The sequence below is a fragment of the Spea bombifrons genome, chromosome 9 (assembly GCF_027358695.1).
Source record: "Spea bombifrons isolate aSpeBom1 chromosome 9, aSpeBom1.2.pri, whole genome shotgun sequence".
Taxonomy (NCBI): Eukaryota; Metazoa; Chordata; class Amphibia; order Anura; family Pelobatidae; genus Spea; species Spea bombifrons.
The window spans coordinates 18,604,590-18,624,366 of record NC_071095.1 but is presented as its reverse complement, the minus strand read 5'-3'; the positions used below and the strand labels follow the sequence as shown (position 1 = coordinate 18,624,366).

General features: G+C 45.6%; 1 long non-coding RNA gene across 1 annotated transcript; it reads left to right on the top strand.

Annotated features, from left to right (window-relative positions):
* Positions 1–1,685: 1,685 nt before the first annotated feature.
* On the top strand, positions 1,686–17,000 carry LOC128504916 (uncharacterized). Its single transcript, XR_008355505.1, has 2 exons — positions 1,686–1,731; positions 16,313–17,000. It is a non-coding gene; the product is annotated as an uncharacterized LOC128504916 (long non-coding RNA).
* The last annotated feature ends 2,777 nt before the right edge of the window (positions 17,001–19,777 follow it).

Sequence of the window (19,777 nt, the reverse complement as noted above, 5' to 3'; positions counted from 1 at the left end):
GGTTCCCAGTGTTACCTTTTTCTATATGATGGCATCTCTGGTGTTATAATAGCCTCTTACCTGCTCTATCGTTTTGCTCCATATTTATAGGTTTGTGCTTTCAGGTATAGAGCGCGATCCCATCAGACCGCGAGGCAGTGAAGTCACTCCGTGGCACGAAGCAAGGAGGAATATCCATCCCACGCCACCTGCAATTCTATGCGTGAGACTGAAATGAATGACACGTGAGTTGCGGGGTATGTATAGTGCTGTAGGGTCCTCTACAGTTTGGGACAGTCTGTTTCAAAAATAAAGTGAATAACGGCACTTCTAATAGATATATGGATAAAAAAAATATATAAAGTGAATATAAAAAATAGCTGCCAGCACTTAACACACAACCTCTATGTGACAGTAAGACAAACAAAAGATAAATAAAGGGCAGCACTTTATTTATCTTTTGACAGTCTATTTCAACAAGATCACGCTGTACTTATGCCGGAAGTAGGGGGATATATTACTTCCTAGAATGGGGGTAGTTGGCTTAAAATACAGCATAGAAGCTGCAGCTTCGACACATCCATGAAACGTATGCAATACTCAACACTGCCTGTTTCTTGGACCCAAGTCCCTCTGTCCTTTATCTCGTATTATTTCATTCCTCATCAGATTTCTACAGTAACGATGTTGGTGAGATTGGATGTTCACACATTCACTCTGTTTACAAATATGTGTTTTAATAATAATTTGTTCTTCTTTATGGCCTCCACTAACCTAACAATAGGTTCTCAAGTCTCCTAGGAAGTCTTGGAGAGTCGCAACATTCAAACGGCCAAAGGAAGACATATTTGTGACTTTATGACCTATTGATAAGCATGTAACTGGCGCTCCGTGACTGAACTGCTCGGCCGCCATGGTGTAACAAGGCTGGTTGAGTAGATCAGCGGCACACCAAAGGCCCCTGATGGCACAAAAGGGTGATCTGCGTCTGGGTTTTGTGGCACGGGATGCATAGTTTGTAATAAATCTGCCGGGTATTTTATATGAAGCCTTTCTTGAGTATGAAGACTCACAGAAAAGCCTATTAGGTATTTTATAATTAATTAAATTATTATGTCTTTATTATTCCCTAATTTGTAAGGTCCAATGAAGCTCTGTCATCACCAGCCCAGTGGATTCTTCATCCCTTGGAAGATGTCCTAACACTCGTACCGAGATACAGCTCTATGGGGACCGGCCGAGACGTGCGCTGGTAGGTAAAGTGTGTGCTTTTTATTAGCTACTCGTTATGAAAAGTTACTTGAGAGCTGCAGTGAAGAGTGTGCCTGTGTGTGTTATTGTACAGCGCTACGGAATTTGATGGCGCTACATAAAATAAATAATTGTGTGGCATTGTGCGGTAGTTGGTCACACAGACGGGATCTGAGGAAGGATTTTGTAGAATGGGTGTGATTGGCGCATGCTTGAAGGGTGTTGGTACAGTTCCAGATGATAGAGAAAGATTGAATAGGTGGATCAGTGATGGACATAGAGACTTTGTGAAGTGTGATGGGATGGGGTTGTTGGGTGAGAGGAAGAAATAAGAGTGGCTCTCTCTTCTTCGGTCGTAGGGGAAAAGGCAGTATGGGAGGAGTGGTTATGGGTGGTGTAGGAGGGGGTTGTAAAGAAGAGAGGTCTTCTCTAATAGTCTCAATCTTGTCTTTGAAGTGGGTAGCAAGATCTTGGGCAGTGAGAGAGATTTGTGGTGTGGGTGTGGAGGGACAGAGAAGGGAGTAGAAGGTAGAAGAAAGGGGAGAAATGAGAGTGAAGAAGTAGAGCTGTTTGGGGAGAGAGGGGGCAAAGTTGGCATACATGGTAACGCCGTACACCAGTGTAGCATATGGACAATCCGGTGCCATACCTTAATCCCCATGTCCCATCTTGGTCGTCATTGCAGCTCTTCTCCTACATAAGGCAGCATCTTGTAAAGAGTTATACTGCAGTAACAAAAACACACAAGGGATGAGGAATCCACCGGGCTGTCGGGAGAGATTTTCTCTTTCCATAGTACATGATCCACCCCTGTTTGACCCGACAATTTAGGGATAGAAACTTTAATAGCATTAGTTTTTGCAATATCTGTATTTATTCTGCTTAGAATTAATTTCATGTATTTAATACCTAATAGACTATTCTGATGGCTGCCTAGACCTTAAGACTGGTAGGAAGAGGCTGTTGGCAGTCTCATCTTTTACACTGTGTCCTCGCTTCTCATCACGCCACGTGTGTTGCTGTGATCTACCGGTCTCCTCGCCTACTTCCCAATTCTTTGATCAATTTGCCGCATGTCGCTCTCACTTCCTTTACTTCACTGTCCCTCCACTAATCCTTAAATATATTGATTGACAATCCATACTCTCCCCCTTCCTTGGTCTCCCCCACGCACTGTGATGGCCATCAAATTGACCTAAATGTCTCAATTCTCCAACTCTCCCTTTTCTGTCTGACCTCAGCCTGCTAAAATCCAACCTCCTACACCTAAACCTCTGTGACATTAACACCCCACAGCTCACTAACACCCCACAGCCACTTCTCTCGTGCATCTCAACCTCCTCCTGTCCACAGCCCAGTATAACCATACGCTAGAGTCAGTCCTAGATATGGTCTCTCCTGTAACTGCGCCATCCCTCAACTCAGCCATAGCATTCACGTACCGCTGAGCGCCTATGGAGGAGGTCGTCTCGCTCGCCTGAAGACTTTGCACATTACAAACTCCATTCCTATACATCGCCCCTCCATCTCACACACAAACATGTTTTGTTTCGTTAATCTCTTCCCTCTCCCACAACCCTCAATGTCTGTTCTCCACATTCAACACCCTTCCTCTATCCCCCAGCACCAACCTCTCTGCCCAAGAACTTGCACCTGCTTTAAAAAGAAAATAGACAGCATCCCCCACCATGATGTCAATCATATGGTGCCCCCTTGTCCCTTCACATCTCCTATATGACATCCATACCTCAACCCTAACCAACATCTAAAATCTCTAACTTACATTTCTCTGACCATCTGGATTTTGTTGACAGCATTCCACTAAAATTACTTAAAACATCCTCACCGCTTAAACAAAGGACATTTCTCATAACTTTTTACTCTTACAGTACACCATCCCCTCCTCACTCATGGCGTCCGTGATACAGCTCTTACCTCTCTGACTGTACATTTAATGTGTCTGTCACTGGAACCTGTTCATCTTCCCCACCACTATCTGTTGGTTGTCTTCAGGACTCAGTTCTTGGGCCTCTACATGTCATATGTTCCTTTGGTTTCCAGTACCATCTATATGCAGATGACACCTTAATCTATATTTCTTCTTCTGTCCTTTCACCCTCTCTTCTAACTCTCCTGGCCGACTGTCTTTCATGGATGGTGCTGCATTACCTGAAGATCATCATCTTTCAGACTGAGTTTATTGTAATCCCACCACCCGCTCTGTCCACAATTCCTGAGATCTCTTACTGTGGACAACTCCGCTATCCAACCTTCTCTCCTTCATCCCTCACCAAATCCTGCCGCCTTCACCTGAAAAACATCTCCCGACTATGCCCATCCCTTACACAAGAAACAACCAAAATCCCTGGATTATTGCAACTCCCTACTAACTGCTCTCCCCCCCCCGCCTTTCACTGCATCAATCCGTCCTCAACACTGCAGCTACATTAATCTTTCCCTGTCACCGTTCCTCTGTGCAAATGGCTCCATTGGCTCCCCATACCCTCCAGAATCCAATTCAAACTTCTGACCCTGGCCTGCAGAGCCTGTAACAACTCCACACCCCATTACATCTCTTTCTCTATCCAAATACACCCCTCTTTGTTCCTCTCATGATGTCTCTCTTCGACCATCATTATCTCTTCCCACATCCAGGATTACCCCCCGCCGTACTTTACCCCTTCTGTGTTATTTCTCCCTCATTCTAAAAGCTCTATGGAAACCTACCTCTTCCGAGAAGCATCCAACCTTTCCTCTAAACACTCTCAGCCAGCATCCTGTCTAAGCCATCTGAACAACCAACAACGTTCACAGCTCATCCCGGCTCATCCACATCCAAGCAGTTCCTCTCCTACGGTTTCACTTCCCCCCTGAAGCGACTAGATTGTAAAATGAAACAAAAAAACATAAATAACAGCGCACTCTGTGAATGTCAATCCATGTGTGTACAAATAAATAATAATAAATACATACAAAGTGCTTAAAAGGATCCAAACAGAAAATAAACAGTATATAGTGTAGTAAGCAAAAAAACCTTGAAGGTATAAAAGAAAAGACAGCCTCTTAAGGTGAATCTGTGTTCTTAGATATGGGCTCCCCTCTCACTCAAGGCAGTTTATGTAGAAGACAGGAGGAAGGCGTTCAAACCGATTACTGGACGTGGACGTTCTCTATCAGCCATCAGTTTGAGGCCTAGGAACACTAGGACCCCCGCAGCTGTTGTCAGGAAGAGCAGGGTCTTTTGGGTTTTAGACCAGCCCGTTCTTTCTCCTGTTTGCCTACTTTGCCAATGTCCAAATGAAAATGTCAAGTTAATGAACACCTGGCCTTAGAACTATGGCATCTCAATGAAGGGTTCAAAAGCAGCCAGGTGACATATCACATGTATGTAAAAACACAGGATATTTTTCCAACGTTTCATATACCGTACATGTCATTCAAATGGGAAATCTGAATGGTGAAGATTTTGTTTATCTAAAATATAAAAATCAGAAACGTATAAAGTCAGAGGAGGTCACAGACAGAGGTGTTACGAAAGGTACTAAAGCTTTTAGTATAGAAGCTCCGGCTTTGAATCCTAGTTGGTTAAATGTAGACAATACTAATAAACACGTCCAGTTCTTGGACCCAAGTCCCTCTCCCTCGTCTCCTATTATTTCTACCGTTCTACATTAATGATAGTAAGATTGGGAGTTCTCACAACATTCAATCAAATATGTGTTTTAATAATAATTTGTTCTTCAAATCACCTCCACTAATCTATGAATGGGTTCTCAAATCACCTAGAAAGAGACCCAACATTCAAACGGCTGAAGGAAGTTATATAGAAGAACTTATTTTATGTTCACAATTTTATTGCGTCTTTTGGGGCTGTAAAACATTCTAAGCGTCTAGGAAGGAGGGAAACATATGATGTCCTATTAGGGCAAAAACAACTGAAGACTCACAGAAAAGCCTATGGGGTATTTATATACATGAAAAGTTTCTATCTCTCTAGAGCAGCCCAGTGGATTCTTCATCCTTTGGATGATGTCCTAATATTTGTGTAAGATACAGTGTCTGGTTTTTTTTAAGCTACTCGTTATAAGATGGGTGGCATCAGCACAGCAGCTCACATAGAGCTTTAGAGCTGCAGTAAAGACAGTGCTCTACACGAGGTCATATGAGAGTGGGGGAGCCGTGCGAGCGCAAGTGTGTGTGTTACCATGTATGACTGTATGCTAACACCATATATTAGCACACGGACAATCTACTGCCATACAGTAAGACCCACATGGAGCACTCTGTGTGAGCTGCTGCCACTTAATGAGTAAGTAGTGTGTTGGACTACATTAAATAATAGAAAAACACTTTGCCTACCAGAACATGTCTCTGCCGGTTCCCACGGAGCTCCGGTAAATGGCACAAGTATTAGAACATCACACAAGGGATGAAGAATCCACTGGGCTGATCTGGGGGGAGATCTTCTCTTTCCATAATGGATGATCCACCACCGTTCCACCCTACAATTTAGGGATAGAAAAGGTAGAAATCCAAACTTTATTAGCATAATAAATCCATACATGAAAAGAATTGGTGGCATTAGTTTTTAATCTATCTAAATGCCTAATCGGCTATTCTGTGGGTCTTCAGTTGTTCTTGGAGTAAAACTCTCAAATTACTCAGGACAGCTGAAGGAGCTGCTGTGGGTCTGATCTGCTTCCTCCTGCCTTGTGTGTGGTGTTTATGTATTTTATCGCATACTCTTCAAATAAAATATCCAACACATGTTTTACATAACTGCCCCTGTTAATGGACACCAGTTCCGAGTGATGGAACCTAGGGTGGTGGAAGCTTCCCCATAAAGCAGGCATGTCCAAACTTTTTTCGAAGCGTGCCAGATTTGATGAAGTGAACATGTGCGAGGGCCGACCATTTTGCCTGACATTCTTTGAACCATTAAAATTAAAAGCAAATTAACTATTTTATGCAAAGTTTATTGAAAACGGCATACTTTTCATTTTGTGACTTGGATGACAAATCTAAACAAGGTGTTAAATCACTCTGCCTTTAATATATAAAAACCAGATCTATATTTGGGCAACTTATCTGGGGGGCCTTATTAGTCTGGAACGTGGGCCGCAATTGGCCCTCGGGCCGGACTTTGGACATGCCTGCCATAAAGTATGTCCTTTACCAAAGAGCTTTAGGAATTATAACACTTCTGTCTATGACCTCCTCTGATTTGGCATTTTTATTATTTCTTGTTTTTGAAACACCTCCTGTCTCTTTAAAAATGTCACCTGGCTGGTGTGATGTCATGGTTATAGTATATAAAGCCAGGTCTTCACCAACTGTACCAATTCCTATTGGAAAGCGGCTAAAGAGAGATAGTAGGAGAGAGAATCGGCTGGTCTAAACCCCAAAAGACCCTGCTCTTCCTGACAGCAGCTGCGGCGGTGGCTGGATTAGCCGGGGATCCTCCAGTGGCAGCGGGGCTCCTAGTGTTCAGGGGCCTCAAACTGATGACCCGCATGGCGCTTCCACATTTAGTAAAGTAAGTAAAGCCTCAAATACAAATTCTGTGTAGGTTCTGCATGTTTTGTGACATTATACATTTTATAATAATGTTTCTTTTTTTTGTAGCGAATAAAAGAAGATGCAGAATAGTTATTATCAATAAAACATTTTTAAAAAGGTAATTCTTGTCTGTATTTCATTACAAGGATATTTTTGATCTTTACAAAGCAATCATTACACGTAACAGGATTAATTCCATTAACTCATTCAGCGCCAAACCCAGGGATTTAAGCAGGGATCTGACACTTATGTAACTCTATAGAAATCTAACATTCAATTTGTCCCACGAAAGCCACGGATAAAAAGGCGCTGGGATCCGGTTGACGCAGGGCAGGCGCATTTTATAGATACATACATTGATTCACAGGGGATGGAAATGCACAGTTTTTATCTGTTCTGCTTGGGTACCGAGCTATAAGTAACACTGGTTGCCTTGGTGGTAATGTGGATAAATTTTCTCCCAGCTGCCTCTGTGCAGATATCCATGTGCCTGGCTCAACCAATGACAGGGGTAGGGCTGGCAGCCTAAGGCCTGGGGGGCAAGTTTAGTCAAGGGTCCCGTTGCACCACTGAATTTCTAACGCACATTGATGTGATTGGATTGGGAGTACAGTAAAAAAAAAAGTCATCATACACATGATGCCTGAAGCCACAATTTACTGCCACTAATCCTTTTTAATAAAATATGCAGATAGAGATAGACTAAATAACACAAAACCTTTTCCTCACACTGATTTCAGGGTTTAGAATGTTTTGTCCTCTGAAGTGACTACAAATTCAGGAGGGCGTTTAATCTCTGGATAAGTAAAAATTTAATCTGTTCAATTTATTCCGACAAAAAATAAAGTGCCAGGAAACGATTATAAGACAAGGTTTTTTCAGAGCAAATGCTCTGAAAAATACCCCTCGTCTTATATTAGAGGTCGTCTTCTAATCAGACCTCAAATGAGGCCTGAGTATGAGACTAAGATCCAGATCCCCCACAGCGCTGGAGGGGACCCGGATCCTCCTGTGTGGTAACCTCAGCTGCTGCCGGCACTTCCACCGTGCTTCTATCACTGAGCCCCGGCGTAAGTGCCGGCAGCAGCGGAAGTTGTCTGCGTTCATCAAGTGGACGTTTGCTGGCTGGCAGAGAGGAGAATATGTGCAGCGCTGCAGGGAATTCTCTTCTCTGCCAGCTGGCGACAACCCCCGCTACCGCCTGTACTTCCGCCGTAGCTTCTATGATGCAGCACAGGCGTCACATGACCTTCCGGTGCTCGTACAAGTCCTGCTGCCCCCACCAGACACCAGGGAGTCAGAAGCACTGCTAAGTCGTGGGGGGTTGTATGGGTGGCATAAGGCTTTTCTGGAGCCAGAGTGCTTGCCTCCCGAAATGCCTTTTAACCTCCTATATGCCAAGGGCATATCATGGGACATAGTGGCATATAGGGGGTTAAAAGGCATTTTGGGAGGCAGAGTGGCAAGCCTGGGGGCAGATTGGCAAATAAAAACAAAACAAATATTTTTCTCAATCATAGCTTTTATTAAATATGAAAAAACAGTTCACATGAATTAATATTTACCAGTAAAACTTTTTTCCTATAGGGTCGCCTTATATTCAGATTTTGGGGAGTCATCTTATAATCGAGCAAATGCGGTAAATACACACACCAGCATGGGTGTAGGAACCCTTAAAAATCTGGGTATAAAATAGACATTTCTCCCCATCAGATACCTCTTTCCTCACTATCCCCTATCCCACTTTCTCCCCATCTCTTTTTTTGCAAACAAGTACAATAATATATAACTTGAAACTCTGGTAAAAATAATGTATGTTTAATACATTCAATATAGGAAAAAAACAGCTAATCTTTGTAACAAAATTTTTTTCAATATTGAAAAATTGGACCATAGGCAAGCATTTCCTTGGGTCACGCTCCCTAGCATGCAATCACTCCCTCCACTCCCGCACCAAAGAAAAATTTGCCCCACTGACTGCAGATTACGGGAAGACTGAGAGTCAGTGCCGTCTTCCCTCCTTCTGACTGCACCGTGACATTGAGAGGTCCTCTCCCTGTAATCACCCCCAGAGTCCCTTTGTCCCCTCATTCTCTAAACCATACCGCTCTTTTACTTACTCCCTGTAGTTCAGGTATAGATCAAATAAGCAACACATGGAAACAGCACTTGCATGTATAGATCAACTGAATAAGACACAAACCCGGCATATAGATAAACTGGAAAACACATGCTAACTCAGCATTAAAGGTATAGATAAAACCCCCTAAATTATAAGCATAGATCACAGGTTGCGCACCCCAAACGCCAGCCCACATAGAACCTGACCGGCACCCAGATTACACAAACAATTTACAAAGCGCTGTATATTTTAAAACTTTTAACTATTAAATAAAAAAATTAATATTTTTACCTCGAGTACGGTCCTCTTTCGCCTGCGGTGAGCATGGAGTGATTGACGGTGGTCGGGAACCCCAAGAGGGGGGTCTGCGAGTCCGGTGCAGTGAAGTCCTTTGGAGGCTGAAGTTTGACTGTGATCACGAGATCTGAGGGAAGGCCGATGATGAGCCTACACAAATTATGGAATGTGTGAGTGCAACAACAAACCTGTAGGGCTGACGATACCCTAACTGTACTACACTATTTGTTTTGTGTTTCTTTTTTCTGTCTCAAGATACTACATTCTAAGAAGTCTAAAATGTACAAGACATACATACCGGTTCTGTAATATTGTCTCTATTACTAATAGATTTATACTGAGCGCACTTATCACTTTTTGACATTATTTTATGTGCAATTCACACTATATGTGGAGGGGAAGCCACATGATTAAGGTGCTGCTGGAATAAAGGGAGAGCGCAGGAATAGTCACTTTTTATTTTTTGGATGACACTACAATTCAATTCACCCATGTGCTTTTCACACTGGTTTGTTTTTTGTGTGTTCAGCCCCTTGTGTATTGATACCTCACTCAAGCCCCCCTTTGGTTTTACTGTATTCCCCAGACACCCTTGTGCATTGATTTATGTATTGCCCCCAGCACCCCCCCCTTTGAATATGGGTCTCCTTCCACCTATCCACAACTATTTTTATTTAATACTTACTTTCAGCTGCCTTTCTTCCCTGCAGACGGCTCTCCGACGACATGCTCTTCTAGCTGTCACGAGGAGCTGTTCCGGGTGAGCCGGCCCCCTTGAGCGGCACGTCACGTCCTCAAAGGAGCGGGGCGAGGAGCCTCACTGAGGCACTGAGCGGCATGGTGCAGGCACGCTGGTCGCTTAATGATTTTAAAGCGGCCAGCGTCTTACTGTAAAACTTGCAGCCACATCGGCTGGAATGGCATCTCGGTGTGTGGGGCCACCGCGGGTGCTCCCCACATTAAAGACGGCCTGGCACAGCCGAATCGGCCACTTCAGTGGGAGGCCGCGCAGCCGTTTAATTTAGATCCAGGGCAGCCTGGGGGACAATTGCCCCCCCCAGCCCACAAAGTGATGAGGCTGTTCCTGGGTGCGCTCTCCCAGTAAAAGTTATTTGAAAGCTCCTATCAGAGCCATAAATATTGAAGACTCCGTCACACTAAATGGTCGTATATTGCTTCTGACCCACCACATATATATACGGCCATATAGTGAGACGGATTCGCCAATGTTTATGCGGAGCGCGGATTCTGGGCCACCAAAACGAAACGTAAAAGTCACATAAAAGTTCTGGTAAAGCCCCTGCCCGTAACCACACGCCTAACCCTCACGGATCCCTCGTCGGCCGGATAAAACGTTGGGACAGACACTGGACAAGGAATTAGAGAAAAATATATAGGATTATTGGTTTTCAAATCAAGGCGATTTAACGAACGTTAACAAATATATTTTTGGTATTTTCCGTACTTGTTCTAGGTGTGGAAAATGTATATAGCTGTTAAACTGTGAATTTAACAATGTGTTACATGTATGACTCCAGTCCCATATGTCCTCTGCCTCAGAAGGGGTTATTGTGACATTTCTCCTCCTTTGCAAGGAGACGACACACAGGAGGAGACCCCAGACAGGTTGGCTCTGAAGTTCGTCAGTCTATCCAGTCCCAATTGGTCCCCGAGACTATAAGGGTTAGCGCTCACCAGGCAATCCTCTGCCTCTCCTGATGAACATATCCGCCACTGGAGAGAAGTGCCGACTGCCCCTTGTCCCTGGAGTGCACTCAGCTGCTAGGGAGTGATGTTGCCTCTGCTGCCGCTGGGGAGGGAGGACAGGTTACTCCACTCCCGGAATTGCGGTCTGTACCATCTCCCAGGCACTCACTCAGCCGCTGGGAAGTGATGCCGTCTGCATCCCCTCCCTGGTGCTCCGGCTGCTGCTGGGGAGATGGGCCGGCTGCCGCATCTCAATGGATCCTTGTAGCCGTTGCAGGCGCCAGTGCTTCAAGCTGGCGCTAAGGGATCTGTTGTATCGGCCTGTCGCTGGGGATGGAGGACAGGTTCCTTCTCTCCCGGACTTGCGAGCTGCCGCTGGGGGGGATGAGCCAGCTGTGCTTTCTCCCAGGCCCTTACTCAGCCACTGGAGAGTGATTCTGCCTGGAGCGCCAGCTGCTGGGGAGTGAGGCTGCCAAATCTACCTTGATCCCTGTAGCCTTTGCAGGTGCAGGGCAGAGGTCAGCAGGATGCTGAAGTCCCCACCTTGCGGAGAATAGTGACTTTCCGACCTCAACTCCTGCTGGCATGCAGCCCAATACAATGCTCAGTGTTGGTCGCTGGGTTCGTTTGTTTTTTTTTCTCCACCAGCCGCTTCAGTTGGGATACGTCCTCTAAGGTGGGATGCCAGCTCAACCAGCTCCCAGAAGCGCTGTTCTAGGATGGGCATGAACTTGCCTCGGCAGCTATACCAATTTACCATGGCATCTTCCCACGGCTCTAATTCTTCTGGAATCAGCCCTCCTCGTATCTCCAGGGAGACCTCGACTCGCCTCCCATAACGGAGCTCCACAATAGGGACGTTTAAACTGCGACTGGATGGATATCTGGAAAAAGATAATATTCAGGGATATAATCTTTAATTATGGGGAAACAGCTTATTGAGTCAAGAAGGAATTTTTTCCCTGGTTAGTGCAAAATTGAAAAGAGCCAAACTGGGGTTTTTTTTGCCTTCTTTTGGATCAACAGCAACAAATTAAACGATATAGGAAAGGCTGAACTTGATGGACGTGTGTCTTTTTTCAGCCTATATAACTATGTAACCACCCCATGCGACACCAAATAGGCATCTCTCAGAGACAAAAGCAGAATATTCCGATAAGAATCAGATCCTGGGAGAAACAATTGGAATTCTCTGTAGAATGTATCTGTAGATTATCACAGATTATTTTTCCTTAATACAGGTCACTCAAATCATTTCCCCAACTTCACAGATGGCTTCTCATAATAAATAGTCGGGAGCTTCTGTGGACAAAGCCCTTGGTAGGTATTTAATTATCCTGGGACTGCTATGTTTTGATGTATGTGTGATGTACGTAATCAGTTATACATCCCACATACAGCAGGGTTTCGCCAACATGCAAAATGTCTGAACGTCCTGGAAAAAATGTTTCTGAGCTAAAGATTACTGGTGCAAACACCCCTCTAGCACGTCACTGACCCGGGCTTTGCACATTATGGCTTCAAATACAAAAATACCATAAAGGCAGTAATTCCAGAATGTTGTGACGGTGAAATATTTGTTCCCATCCCCAGGTTACCGCTGCTGTGTGTGGGACGTAGCAGTCACGGCCAGCGGGGGTCCCGCGAGAATTTCAGTATCTTCCACATCCAACTACTGCACCGGGAATCTGGGTTAAAGAAAACACTACAGATGGTTGCAGTAAAGGAGCAGTACTGTTCAGGTTTCATCCGAGTCTGAATCAAATTCTTCCTCTGCAAGAAAAAAGAAATGGTGTAAGCTAAGAGATACATTTACACGGATATTCCAGTGTCTGAGAGCCTTAGGGGGAAGCTGCAGTTTCTCATTTTTCACTGACACAGACAAGCGGTAAATATACCATGTGTCAGGAGATGCTGAACACATCAAAAGAATCGTCCAGCCATTGCATAGCCTGTAATGTGTGCAGAATCCCCCTAAATGCAATTGCCCCTTTACCTTCCCGCATGCTCCTGGATGGGGTCTCTAATGAGTCCTTCTCATGCAGAAATGGAACCACGGAGGGAGGATTGTGCTAAAGGATCTCCAAAAAGTAAGTGGCGGCATTTATTTATTTATTAACAGCTTTATTTGTGTTAAAAACAGTAGCAGATCTTCTCAGTGTGTCTTCAGAGGAGTTCTATTTAAAAGCTGTTATTCTTGTTATATTATATGCAGTGTCCCGGCTCCCTGAGCCTCGCACTCCAACGTACCGTCTGATTTCTGCGCCTCCGTCTCTCCTGTGGACTCTTCTTTCTCGGGGAACTTGGTCAGGTCACTGAAGATTTAGTTTTCCTGGTTATGATTAATGCAGGAACATCTCAGTAGGGCTGGCCCTGCACCATGATTAGTAAAATTGACAAGATGGCATTCAGGAAAGCCATGTTTAATATGCATGATCCAAGGCCAACCCTGGCAAGCTTCCCCTGCATCATGCATATTTAACATGGCTTTCCTGAATGCTGCCTTGCCAGTTTAACCAACCATGGTGCAGGGCCAACCCTACTGAGCGGATCCTGCATAATTAATCAATAAGCAGAAATGGGCATAAAGAAGACCCTCAACCCCATAAAGTGCTACTCCTGCCATGTGTATGTTTAACACGCATTCTCTTTTAAAGGGATCACTCAGTGCTGCGGGGGGCTCATACTTGCTACGTTTAGTGTCAGCTCAGCGACTTGAAGCGCTTCATCTTATGGCAGACAGAAGAGAACGGCTTTTATTCTCTGAGCCGTAACTATCGGGTATGAGAAAAGATCTCATGTTTCTAGCGGTGCTGAGCATTTGGAGGAGCTGCATTTATTCTGCATCCTGAAGTCAGAGCTTCCTTACGCAGGTCACTTAAAACATGTCGCCAACTTTACATAATACCCGGTGCAGGGTTTCTATAGCCAGATCCTCTAATAGGTTCTGCATAGGGAATAAACCCCAGCAGACAACGCGGATTTAATTATCCTGGGACTGCTATGTTTTCAAGGACAAAAGGCGTGGATTACAATATGTGTGATGTATGTAGTCAGTTATACATCCTACATACAGCAGGGCTGCCGCCTGGAATATACTTAACCTCCTTAAACTCTGATCTGCTGCTGTATATATCTGCTGAGTTATACGCCATGGCTGCAGACTCAGATACCGCGCCTGCTCGATTCCATCTGTAGAGCCGTGATACTGCGTTCAGACAGCAGATACATTTTATCTAAAACTCCCAGAATCCTCAGCCAGAATTGGGGGAGCTCGAGGTTTTAGGAACCTTGGTTGTTTTTCAGCTATAGATAATCAGTGCAAATGACCCCCCCCCCTCTGTCTAGCAGGTCACTGACCCAGACTTTGCACATTATTTCTTCAAAGACAAAAATACCATAAAGGCAGTAATTCCAGAATACTGTGACGGTGAAATATTTTATTATTATTATTATTATTATCTTTTATTTATATAGCGCCAACAGTTTACGCAGCGCTTAATACAATACATAAATTCAAGGGATATGACAAGACAAGAATTGACAGACTAAGACAAACCGATACATTTGGTGGAGAGAGCCCTGCTTACAATCTAGAGGGAAAATGGGGTGATAAACATAAGGCATAGAGAAAGGGTGAGAGGTAGTGTGGTGGGGGTATCGATGACAAGGAAGTTCTAGCAGCTAAGATGGTGCGGCTTCTCTGAAGAAGTGGGTTTTTAGATGTTTCTTGAATGTCGGGAGGGTGAATGCTGAAGGTTCCTTGGGAGCAGATTCCAGAGATATGGGGCAGCTCGAGTGAAATCTTGTAGACGGGAAAAGGAAGAGGTGATGAGTGAGGAGGAGAGCCTTAGCCCATGGGAGGAACGTAGGTATCGAGTAGGAGAGTATTTGCTAATGAGGTCAGAAATGTACGGAGGAGCAGTATTATGGATGGCCTTATATGTCAGTACCAGGATCTTAAATTTAATTCTAAAGGTAATCAGGAGCCAGTGGAGGGATTCACAGAGGGGGGAAGCAGAAGAGGAGCGACGTGCAAGGAAGATGAGCCTAGCAGCGGCATTAAGGATAGACTGTAGTGGAGAGAGTCGAGACAGTGGAATGCCAACCAGAAGAGTGTTGCAGTAGTCAAGACGGGAAATGATAAGGGAATGAACCAGAGTTTTTGTGGATTCTTGGGTGAGGAATGGGCGGATACGAGAGATGTTTTTTAGGTGCAGGCGGCAGGATCTGGCGAGGGACTGAATGTGAGGGATGAAGGAGAGGTTTGAGTCAAGGATGACCCCAAGGCATCGGGCCTGGTTAGTAGGAGAGATAGTTGTGTTGTTAATGGTGATAGAGAATTCAGGTAGTGGAGTGGAGATGGAGGGAGGGAAGATAATGAGTTCCGTTTTAGAAAGATTAAGTTTCAGGTAGTGTTGTGACATCCATGAAGAAATAGCAGACAAGCAGCTGGTGATCCGGGACATGAGAGATGGAGAGAGATCAGGAGAAGACAGGTAGATTTGGGTATCATCTGCATATAGATGATACTGGAGGCCAAATGAGTTGATTAGTTTGCCAAGAGAGGAAGTATAAAGAGAGAACAGCAGAGGGCCAAGGACTGAACCTTGGGGGACACCAACCGAAAGTGGAAGGGGCGATGATGTGTTGCCTGAGAAGTTGACAGAGAAGGAACGGTTAGACAGATATGAGGAGATCCAGGAGAGAGCTTTATCTCGAATGCCCATAGAAGCAAGTGAGTCAAGAAGAAGGTGGTGATCAACAGTATCGAAAGCAGCAGAGAGATCCAGTAGTATTAGAATAGAGTAGTGACCTTTAGCTTTGGCAGAGAGCGAGTCATTGGAGACTTTTGTTAGAGCTGTTTCAGTAGAGTGAAGGGGTTTGAAACCAGACTGTAGAGGGTCAAGGAGGGAATTAGAGGAGAGGAAGTTAGTGAGGCGATTGTACACAATCCGTTCAAGCAGCTTAGAGGTAAAAGGAAGCAGAGAGATAGGGCGGTAGTTAGTCAAACAGACGGGGTCTGAGGAAGGATTCTTTAGAATTGGTGTGATTAGCGCATGCTTGAAGGCAGATGGTACAGATCCAGATGATAGAGAAAGATTAAATAGGTGGGTAAGTGATGGACCAAGGGATGGACATAGAGACTTTGTGAGGTGTGAAGGGATGGGGTCAAGGGGACAGGTTGTTGGGTGAAAGGAAGAAAGAAGAGTGGCTCTCTCTTCTTCGGTTGTAGGGGAAATGGCAGTTAGTATAGTAGGAGTAGAGAGGGTGGTGGTGAGTGGTGTAGGAGAGAGTTGTAAGGAAGAGAGGTCTTTTCTAATAGTCTCGATCTTCTCTTTGAAGTAGGTAGCAAGATCTTGGGCAGTGAGAGAGGTTTGTGGTGTGGGTGTGGAGGGACAGAGAAGGGAGTTGAAAGTAGAAAAAAGGCGTCGTGGGTTGGAAGAAAGAGAGGATATGAGAGTGGAGAAGTAGAGCTGTTTGGTGAGAGAGAGGGCAGAGTTGTAGGTGTGAAGCATGAATTTATAATGAGTAAAGTCTTCGCTGGATTTTGATTTTCTGAAGTAACGCTCAGCCGTGCGGCAGCACTTCTGAAGATACCGTGTGGTTTTGGTATGCCATGGTTGGCGTTTAAATTGTCGGGGGTAACTTGTAGTAATTGGAGCTATGGTGTCGAGGGATGAAGCAAGTGTGTTGTTGTAAAAAGAGGCTGCTGTGTCTGGGCAGGAAAGGGTTAACATGGAAGGTAAGAGAGGTTCGAGTGAGGCTGACAGTTGGGTAATGGTATTTTCTGGTAATGGCCTACAAATATGAGGTGAGCGCTGTAAGTTTGTCTTGTTAGGGGTTAGCACTGGAGAAAAGGATAGGAGGTGGTGGTCAGACAGAGGGAAGGGGTAGATGGAGAAGTCTGAAAGCGAGCATGATCTGGAGAAAACCACATCAAGTGAGTGCCCCTCGGTGTGCGTAGGGGAATTAGTCCATTGAGAGACACCAGAGGAAGATGTCAGGGAGAGGAGTTTGGAGCTTGCAGAGTTGTTAGATATATCTAAAGGGATGTTAAAGTCACCCAGAATAAGACAGGGGATATTAGGAGAGAGGAAGCAAGGGAGCCAGGCAGAAAGGTGGTCAAAGAACTGCGAAGTAGGACCTGGAGGGCGATATATAAAGAGAGAGTGGAGAGAAAAGACGGATTGTGTGAGCTTCAAAGGAACCGAATGAGAGGGAGGGAGGGCTTGGTATATTCTGGAAGGTGCAGTGAGGTGAGAGAAGGAAGCCCTCACCACCACCCTTTCTGCCATCAGGCCTAGGAGTGCGGCTGAAGTGTAGTCCTCCGAAGGAGAGTGCGGCAGAAGCAGTAGTGTCTTGGGAGGGGATCCAGGTTTCAGTTAGTGCTAGGAGGTTAAAAGCTGGGATAGAAAAAGGTCATGTATACCAGCGAGTTTGTTGCATACCGAGCGGGCATTCCATAGGGCACAGTTAAAGACGGGAGGGAGTTTATGGTTGGAGATGATAGGAATAAGATTGGTTAGGTTGCGCATGTTGATTGAGTTTGCTGGTTGAGAATGATAGGAATAGGACATATTTGCTCCCATCCCCAGGTTACCGCTGCAGTGTGTGGGACGTAGCAGTCACGGCCAGCGGGGGTCCCGAGAATTTCAGTATCTTCCACATTCAACTACTGCAGCGGGAATCCGCTTTTCTTCAGCCTGAAACGAAGTTCAAACGCTTGGAACGACCCAAAGCTCCCTCCCGATGGTGGCAGTAAAGGTGCAGTAAAGTTCACGTTTAATCCGAGTCTGAATCCAATTCTTCATCTACGAGGGGAGAAAGTGTATCATGAGACATGTCTGTACTTTCATATGCATTCTTTAAACCTGAGCCTTATTCTATTTACCTTAGGGAGAAGCTGCAGCTCACTGGCAGTAAGTATATGACGTGTCACATTAAGGTGCATTTGATGGCTGGAGTGCCCCCTTTAACGGTTTGTCTGCCTGACTGTTCAGCGCATCGCACGTATCAGCTGTCTCTCCCATAATATACCCCGTACTGCACTTTCTTCCCAGTGTGGATGCATTGGGGGGGATTCTGCAGGATAATTAAAGCTCATCAGTTCCAAAACTGTGCATGGTGGGGGGATGTCAGGGAAGGCAAACAGCCCTGATGAAGACAGGATCACTGCGCTGCAGCGGATGCACATTACTAAGTAGTAGCAGGGCCGTAGGAAGGGTGAGGCGAGTGAGGCACTCGCCCCGGGCGCAGCTGCGAGGGAGCGCACAGCCGTCCGATCAGCAGCTGCAGCCTCCAGGGCTGGTTGGGGAGATCACGGATTTCCCTAACCAGCTCAACAGGGCCCCGTGGCTCATTCCTGCCAGCAATTATGATTAACCACAAAGCTCCTAGAAAAACTGTAGCGATTCTATAGAGGAGGGGGCGAGCGGAAAGGACCGTCTCCCCTGGGCCGGTCTTCAGGGGACTGCCGAGGCAGCTGCACGATTCTGCTCTCCCCAACCAGCCCTGCTCATCAGGCGCCCCCATGGTCAGCGTGCACCATCAGTGCTGGTCTGGGATGGAGGTGCCCGATGAGCAGGACTGGTTGGGGAGATCACAATCCCCCTCCAACTGGTCCAACATTAGGGAGCGCGAGGTCTGTCAATTCAGACCCCGGCTTCCGTTCTCCCTAACCACTACGCTCCGGCAGATGATGCCAAGCGACGGGCTATGACGTCCCCCGACGCTCTGCATCAATAACCGGCGCATAGTGATGAGGGAGCACTAAAGCATAGGCCTGGAGTGACAGACCTTGCGCTCCCATGACAGCATGGAAGATAGAAGATGATGGAAGGGGAGAAAGGGCTGTGTATATGTGAGTGTTTGTAAACTGTATGGACAGTGTGTGTAAAGGGCAGTGCATGTATTTGTATGCTTGTAAGCTGGTCTGTGTGTTTATGCGTATTAATGGGCAGGTGTGTTTATGGGCAGTCGTGTGTAAGGGCAACAAGTATGTGTATCTGTGTGTTTATGGACAGGTGTGTGTGAGAGCAGTGTAAATAAAACAACCTCTGTAAAAAAAAAAAAAAAAAAAAAAAAAAAAAAAAAAATTGCTGGGGGGCACAATTTTCCATTCTTGCCTCAGGTGCAAAAGAAGCTAGCTACGGCTCTGGGTACTAGACTATGCATTAACCCCTTTAATAATTCCGGGAATCAACTGCAAGAATTACTGGTACTTCAGTCTTTGAGACCAAAGTGGGGGGGTCCTATTTAATTAATTTTGTATTGTTATATTATATGCAGTGTCCCGGCTCCCTGAGCATCGCACTCCAACGTACCGTCCGATTTCTGCGCCTCCGTCTCTCCTGTGGGCTCTCCTTTCTCGAGGAACTTGGTCAAGTCGTTGAAGATCAGGTAGAAATCAAAGGCGAAAACTATTGTGGTGATGAAGCCGAGGACCTGGAGAACAGAGAAGAAGGAACGCGTTGAACCCTCAATGCCAAGCGGCTCCAAGGCTGCATCGAGTGCTTTACGTCACAGCGAAGAACTGAAAGAGTTAATGGCTAAAACACAACTCAGCCGCATTTCATGACTTTCACCTTTATTAAATAAATGCTGTATGCTCCGCTATTTTATGCAACTACTCCTTTAACCCCTTCCGTACCGATGACGTACCTGGTACTTCCTGGTTGGGTGTCACCCACAGACTGGGACGTTCTAGGTACGTCATCAATGATGCGCGGTCCAGCGTCGCTATGGACGCTGGGATCGCGAGGGGCGGCTGCTACTGACTGCTGGGTGTCCCCAGCGATCCGTAGCAGCCACTCCCCCTCAATTCCGTGCACATGACCCTCCAGACTTACCGGGGTCTTG